Genomic DNA, 8,426 nt, shown 5'->3' on the forward strand with positions numbered 1-8,426 from the left:
TTTTTTTTTTTGCTAGAAAATTACTTAGAACCCCCAGTTTATATTGTTTTTTTTCTAAAACCCTAGAGAATAAAATGACGGTCATTGAAATACTTTTTTTCACACCTTATTTGTGCAGCGGTCTTCAAGCGCACCTTTTTTGTAAAAAATTCACTTTTTTGTATAAAAAAAATAAGACAACAGTAAAATTAGCCCAATTTTTTTTTATATTGTGAAAGATAACGGTACGCTGAGTAAATTGATATGCAACATGTCACGCTTAAAAATTGCGCCCGCTCGTGGAATGGCGTCAAACTTTTAGCCTCAAAAATCTCCATAAGCGACATTTAAAAAATTCTACAGTTTGCATTTTATGCGTTACAGAGGAGGTCTAGGGCTAGAATTATTGCTCTCACTCTACCGATAGCGGCGATACCTCACATGTGTGGTTTGAGCACCGTTTTCATATGCGGACGCTACTCACGTATGCGCTCGCTTCTGTGCGCAAGCTCGTCTTTTTTTTTTTCTTCTTTATTTTAATTGATTTTATTTATTTTTACACTGTTTAAAAAAAAAAAAAAAAAATTGATCACTTTTATTCCTATTACAAGGAATGTAAACATCCCTTGTAATAGAAAAAAGCATGACAGGTCCTCTTAAATATGATATCTGGGGTCAAAAAGTCCTCAGATCTCATATTTGGACTAAAATGCAAAAAAAAAGAAAAGAAAAAATGACATTTAAAAAAATATACCTTTAAGAGGTATGGGCGGAAGTGACGTTTTGACGTCGCTTCCGCCCTCCTATGGTATAGAGACGAGTGGGGGCCATCTTAGCCTCACTCGTCTCCATACCCAGCTAGCAAAAGGATCCGATCGCCTCCGTCGCTACCGACGGCTCCGGTAAGCGGCGGAAGGTGCGGGAGGGCGGCGGGAGGGGGGGTGGCACCTCTCCCGTTACCGATAGCGGTGATCTCGCGGCGAATCCGCCGCGGAGACCACCGTTATCGTACAGACGACCGGCGCCTGAAGAGATGGATATCTCGGTTGTGGCAGCAGCTGCTGCCGTTACCGAGATATCCCTCTTCAAAAATAGGACGTACATCGTTGTGCGCTGGTCGTTAAGTGGTTGAAGAGGAGGGCCAGCTTTAAACATTTTTTTTTAAAAGTCAGCAGCTGCAAACACTTTAGCTGCTGACATTTAATAAGCAGACTTACCTGTCCAGGGCGCCCGCAATGTCGGCCGCCCGATGCTGATCCGTCCCTTGGCTCTCGGGTCCCGGCGCCGCCATTTCAACTAAGGGAAACAGGCAGTGGAGCCTTGCGAGTCGCGCAGCGCTTTGTGAATGGGGCGCGCTGTGTTCTGGGACACACAGTTCCCAGAACACAGCGTGACCCATTACCCAGAAGACGCCGCACAGAGGAGAGAAGACAGAACATCACCGCGGAGGAGGAAGAGGCAGATTAGGACGATATGCCTAGCAACAGGCATTTCTGTTTTTGTTTTCTGATTTTTTGCTAATTTTGAATGTACTTTTGTTTTTCAGGGAGGCCCTCCACTTTAATATGCTATGTAATCCGCATATGATCTTATATTTATTACAATAACTTCAATTACCATCATGCTGCTTTACCGATAGATGTGGATTATACTTTTTAGCTAGGGGTTCCTGAAGAACCCAAAGAAGATCGCCAAGAATCGCAGAACTTTTAAAAAGATGCTGGTTTAGGTGGGGTTAAGACCGCTTTCACATTGGGGCGGCGTTGACGGTAAAAAGCCGCTATTTTTAGCTGCAGTTTACCTGCAATTTCACGGCGCTATTCAGCCGCTAGTGGGGCACTTTTACCTACCCGCTAGCGGGCGAGAAAGGGTTAAAACCACGCAAAGCACTGCTGCAGCAGTGCTATGTCGGCAGTATAACTGCGCTGCCCCATTGATTTCAATGGGCAGGAGTGGTGTATAAACCGCTCCTTCACCGCTCCAAACACCTCTGCTGGGTTAGCCCCCCCATATCAAAATTTATGAAAAAATCATATGCAGTTTGTTAGATCTTTGTTAGATCAAGTTAGATCAAGCATTGTTTACATTAGATCTTACACAGAAGAAGCAATATTAATAGTTATTTGCTAGGAGAGGCTAACCTGTCATCAGCCCCCCCTTATCAAAAATTGACCAAACAGCTATTTTGGAAGCTATTTGTTAGATTCGGTAAGATCAAGTGGTTATAACGTTAGATCTCACATAATTAGAGACTGAGATTAAATGATTAATGAGGGGGGCTGCCCCCCCCCCCCTTATCAAATTTTCTGGCCAAAAATCATTCAGGATAATAGATATTCATTAGATCCGGTAAGATCAAGTGGTTTTACCTTGAGATCTCACATAATTTCAGAGATATTCCACATAAAAATAGACATATTAGGTGGTACAGAAGGTACATCCATCTTCAACCGTCTCTGGATGGTCTCTGGAACGATCTTTGGATGGTTCTTCAGCAGGTGCCTCCAGTCTCTCCTCACACCTCCATTCACCTCCCTGCCTCATGGTGATCTCTCCTCAGACCAACAAGCTTAAGTCTTTAGCTAGCCCCCCCTTCTTGCAAAGCAGGCTGGGCTTAGTAGTTCCAACCCCTGTAGAAATCAATGGGGCTTTATTATGATGAGACTTCAAGTCCTGTGGACCTCTGCTGCTGTTTGATTGGCTCCCTCTCCCTGCCACTAGGGATACAGGAAGAGGAGAAGGATGGGGAGAAATACCCCACAGGGACTGACAGGAGTGCTCTCCTTCAGTGAGTGCATGTGTCAGTGTCTATTCAGTCCGGTGGTCACTGGCGTTGAATGGCGGGAGGTGCAGGACCACAGATGATAGAGTAGCCCCTGATATGCACTCCCCCCACCAAAGAACCTTTGGTCCGCCAAAGGAGGTAAAGAGTCTATGACCTGTTACATGCTTTTGAAATACACACGGAAAAAAAAAACAGGTTAGTGTGCACAGGACACCATGCAATTTACGTCTGCATAAAACCCTGGCAGAGGAACATCCCACCAATTAGCATAGAAGGGGAGGTTGTCCTGCCTACAGGCCACCTTAACTGGAATGGCCCAGTTAGATGTGCCAGGGGGTGAGTTTCAGAATCCAAGAAATCAGGCAGAGACAGAAGTACAGTTAAATTACACTTGTTTAATAATAAAAGTAAAAAGTACAAACTTAGTCAAAACATAGCCAAAGTTCAGTAACCGGAATGGATAGTCAGCCAAGCCAGAAGTCAGGAATCAATGTAGTGGAACAGCAAGCAGGATCTGAAGCCAGAAGGGATGTCAGCAAATCAAGTCTTGAACAGGATCACAGGAGATTGTTTCTGTGATGTTGACCAAGGTGAAGGCAGAGATCCTCTGGCCTGGACGGCTTAAGTAGGCATGACTGACGAGCAGGATATCATCAACAGCTGAATAACCGTGGAGAGATAGGAGCCCTGCAATTAGCTGACAGCTAAGTGGCCAGCTCAAAGAAGAAAGGGTTGAGCCCAGCCCTGACAGTGAGTTGGGATTGTCCACCACCAAATCTGAGGTGGAAGGGTCAGTTACTTTAAGAGTCCTTTTTGTAATGAGAACTACCTCCTCAGAGCTTTCACCCAAAGTATCATATATTAGTCTTTTGGGCGGGTGAATAACCCTTCGCTCTCGCTGTTCTTTAGGTTCTGGGTTTACAGGCAGACTGGTCTCTCTTCTTCCTGCTTCAGTTTCAATGAAGGATGGAAAATCTTAGGGGTCTATTGTCAGCAGGAAAGATTGAGGGTCTTCCAACTCTTCAAAAGGTGGACTTTGAGGTACAAACTAAAGAGCCTCTGGCCTGAGAGTCACTTTGAGAAGAAAAGGGGGGGGGGGGGGGGTTGGCAGGCCCTGGCATTTGAGATGACCACAGACAATGTTTCTCTTCATCCTTGCAGTTTTCATCTTCAGCAAGGGGTACAGAGTGAGAGCTAGTAACTGGCCGGGATCTTTGAGAGGCCGTGGGTGTGCACTGTAATTTGGCTGTGGTGGCACATGAACTGCTTCTGCCAGAGGCAACAGATGATTACGATCCCAAGTCTTCAGCGGGCCTGTGCTTCCCTCTGGCCCGATTTGATATACTGTGTGTCCTGGCAAATGCTTGCAAATGACATAGGGCTGCGCCTTCCAGTGGTCAGCCAGCTTGTGCTTTCTAGGGACACCCAGGTTTTTCAGCAGTACCTTGTCATCCAGCTGTAGGTCCTGCACTCATACCCTGAGTTCAAAGTTTATTTTGTTTCTCTGTCCTGAGGCAGCTTGAGCCTTATCCTAGGCGGTTTTCAGACTTCTCTGCAGGCGATCCACATACCCTCTGAGGGAAGTTACTGAGGTATGGTTGAGGTTTTTGCTGAAGGCTAAGTCTACTGGCAGCCGGGCCTATGGTCCGAACATCAAACTATAGGGAGAGTAACCTGTGACATGATTGGCGGTGCTGTTATAAGCAGGCTCTCCAAGGCCTTCAATGCCAAGCTACAGGGAGGGTCCTCTAACTGGTCCCTCCGCAGGTCTTTCTTCGACATCTTGGGCAGACCTTCATCCCCGACTTGAGTGACATTGCAATAACATCTGAGGATACCTGACACTCCAACATCTTTGTCCTACTGCAGGTTGTTTTGCTCCTTGACATAAGGCTCATACCCCTTCAGGTGTTAGCTGGGCCTGGAGGGTCTCTGGAACAATGGGGCCTCCTTGACAAAGCATCCGCGTCTTGTTTCCCGACCCTGGTCGATATTTCAGGCTGAAAATAAACCCTGATAGAGCAGCCAACCATCTGTGACCCGTGGCGTCCAACTTGGTGGTAGTGAGGATGTATGTGGGAGGATTGTTGTCGGTCTTGATCACAAACTCTGCTCCATACAGGTAATCCCTCAGCTTATCCACCACTGCCCATGCCTGTCATGCTCTTGATATAGCACCCCACCTAACCCATCTCGACTGGCGTCAAAGTGTAGTTCGTATTGGCTTGGTTGGATCTGCATAGGCCACGACTGGAGCGGTTGTTAGGCTTCACTTCACCTGCCTAAAACTTCTTCACACTTCGGAGTTCATTGTTCCTGAATGGACTCTCTGGGTTTTCTGGGCCCTCCAGCTGGTATGACAGGCTTCGCCAGATCAGGATCAGCGTCTTAGGGAATCCCTTGACAAATCTTCTGTAATAAGAGCAGAATCCCAGAAATGACCTAAGCTCAGTCACGTTGGTAGGCCTCGGCCAGGAGGTGACAGCTTCCAGCTTCTGGAAGTCGGTGGCCATTTCGTCAGCAGACACAATCTGGCCAAGGTAGTTGACTGAGGGTTGAAAAAACTGGCACTTTTCCAGAGACAGATTTCACCCCCTCATCATGGAATCTCTTCAAGACCTTCTGCAGACACTCTACGTGCTCTTCCAGGGTCTTGCCGAAAGCAATGATGTCGTCTAAGTACACCATCACCTCGATCAGTTTCATGTCACGGTCTTCTCTATTAGCCTTTGGAAGGTGGCTGGGGCACCAGACAGGCCTTGATGCATACAGTCAAATCCAAAGATCCCCTCCGAGGTAATGAAAATGGTCTTCTCCCGATCCTCAGGGTGCATGGGGATTTGGTAATACCCACTCTTCAAATCCATTATGCTGAACCACTTTGCTCCTGACAGGCTCTGCAAAGCATCTTCTATCTTTGGGGTGGTATATTGGTCGGGAATGGTCCTTTGGTTCAGCGTGCGGTAGTCAATATCCAGCTTCAGTGACCAATTCTTCTTCCGTACAACCACTATTGGGGAAGCGTATAGACTCTGGGACTCTTGTATGATACCTGCCCTCTTCAACTCTGCCAGTTTTTCATGCAGATCCTCCAAATCCCCTAAAGGAATCCATCATACTCTTTCCCTGAAGGACTTATGCACTCGAAGAGATGGATCTGGTATTGGGCACTTTTTGCCCACCCCACATCAAATTCACTCTTGGAAAATGCAGCCTGCCATCTCAGGAGCTGAGTCTTGGCCCTTTCTTTCCATTCAGGCAAAAGGGGAGTATTCTTCAGATAGAACTCCTCCACAGAGATCCCATCCTTTGCTCCCCCCAACAAATCAGACTGGGGTGGCCAGATTCACTTGTCACAGCAACAACTGAACCGGCATCTTCACTGATGAGGCTGTTGCGGACAAGATCTTCCCGTGACTTCTTTGCAACCCTTTGGTTGAAACCACCTTGGGATTTATCTCCACCCCCATGTCTTCTCTCTGTCCGTCTGATTCAAGGACAATGAAAGGGCCTGGTTGCTTCCAATTTAGCTTGATAGATGCTCGTAAATAGGCCACTTTACCAAGCTGTAACACCTCTCACACTGGTCCAAGCACCAGATCTTTCCCAGCTGGAGCCTTCTGTTTTTGTACCAGGTGCTGGTAGGCTTGTCTCAGCATGGGGTGCACACTTGTAGTTGAAGTGCCTGGCTCCAGAACAAGAGTGTCAACAGCCTTCTGACAAGATCAAAAGTCTCCACTTTCCCAGCTATGGAGGGATTGAAGGTCAGCTTGATCGGTAGATAGCTATCATAGGGGAACTTTTCAGTCACAATGCCCCATATCTGCAGCTCTTCCAACTTCTGCAAAGGCAGGTGCTTGAGGTGCCTGTAATAGAAGTTTCTGTAGAGAAGGGTCACTTAAGCTCCAGTATCCAGAAGGGCCTTGGTGTAGACTCCCTTTACTTGGATGGGAACAACAGGAGAAGGTCCCACCAGCTTGTCAGGGAGCATGGAGGAAGTGGTGGCCCTGACCTGTTCGGTGGTTTGTATCCGCCCTCCTGTCTGCGAAGATTCTGATTGGGCTTAAGTCTGCGCTAAGTTCTGGGAGTCTGGTGTGCATTGACTCTCCGACACCAGGCAGCATGTGTCAAAGTAAACGGGGCACTGGGTTGCTTGGAGGCAACAACGGGGGGCCCTCTGCAAGGGTTTGGACTTTCGCTGCTGTCTCTTCTTGTCATTGGTTTTGAGACAGCTACTGTAGATGGGCATCTGGTTGGCTTGTTCACCAGAGCCCTCGGAAGTTTCCCTCTGGTTTCTGGCACTGTGCTTCAGGCTTCACTGGGCTTGGACACACCTGTCGATTAATGTCCCATATAATTTCAGAATACCTTGGTATTCTCAATGGCACTCCTCACTGGTATATGTGAAAATGCTCATTATCACTAGTATGGATATCCATACATCCCTACCAAATATCCATAATATCCCTGTAATTATGGATAATCAAACATTAAAACATTAAAATCACTTGATCTTACCAGATCTAATGAATATCAATTAGCCGGGGGAATTTTTTGGCCAGAAAATTTGATAAGAGGTTTCAGCCCCCCTCATTAACCACTTAAGCCCCGGACCATTTTACTGGCCAAAGACCAGAGCACTTGGCACTGCGTCGCTTTGACAATTGCACAGTCACGTGACGTGGCTCCTGTAGCAGGCCGCCTTTTAAAAGGCAACGTACAGGTACGTTAGTTTGCCTGTACAAGCCCTTCTGCCGACGTATATATCGGCATAAGGCGGTCGGCAAGCGGTTAATCACTTAATAAGTCTCTATTATGTGAGATCTAATCTCATATTAATGTACCACCACCTAATATCGCTAATGTTAAAATCACTTGATTATACCGGATCTAACAAATATCTATTAGCCTGAATGATTTTTTGCCAGAGAATAGGCCAGAGTAAATAGGAAAAAGCGTAGTCAAGCATAGCCAGAGTCCAGTAGCCAGATCAGGTAGTTAGCCAGTCCAAAGTTCATAAACCAGATCGGGTAATCAACCAGTCCAAAGTTCATAAACCAGATTGGGTAATCAGCCAGTCCAAACGTCAGGGATCCAAGGAGAGCAACTGCAAGCAGGATAGAAGCCAGGAGGGATGTAAGCAAGCCAGTCTTGAAACAAACAGCAGGAGATGGTTCCTAGTGATGTGACCAACGTGAAGGCAAAGGAAAGAGTGAGCTGGAAGGCTTTAAACAGGCAGGTCAGATGAGCATCATCGGGAACAGCTGGTAACTGTGGAAAGAGAAGAGAGCTGGCAATTAGCCGACAGCTGAGCGGCCAGCGCAGAGGAGGAAGGGCTAAGCCAGCCATGACAGATCCGCAGCCACCTCCTCCCAGTCACGTAGAAGTCCACGGGTTTCTTGGGACTGTAAATCATCCCTACAAGACTGCTGCTGCTGATGCTGAGTGCCAGGCTCCACCTCCATGCTGACACAATCATCCTCCTCCTCCTCGTCCTCTTCTGTGTGATGGGTGGGACAGCAGGAACACTGTCTGGATAAAGGGGGCCTTGAGAGGCAAGGAAGTCCTCCTCTTCCTGCCTCTGTTCTCCCTCAAGTGCCCTGTCCATTATTTCACGCAGTGTATGCTCCAACAGGTTGACAAGAGGTACAGTGTCACTGAT

Source organism: Lithobates pipiens, unplaced genomic scaffold (assembly GCF_037356315.1).
Source record: "Lithobates pipiens isolate NorthernLeopardFrog02 unplaced genomic scaffold, aLitPip1_a1.2 Scaffold_18, whole genome shotgun sequence".
NCBI lineage: Eukaryota > Metazoa > Chordata > Amphibia > Anura > Ranidae > Lithobates > Lithobates pipiens.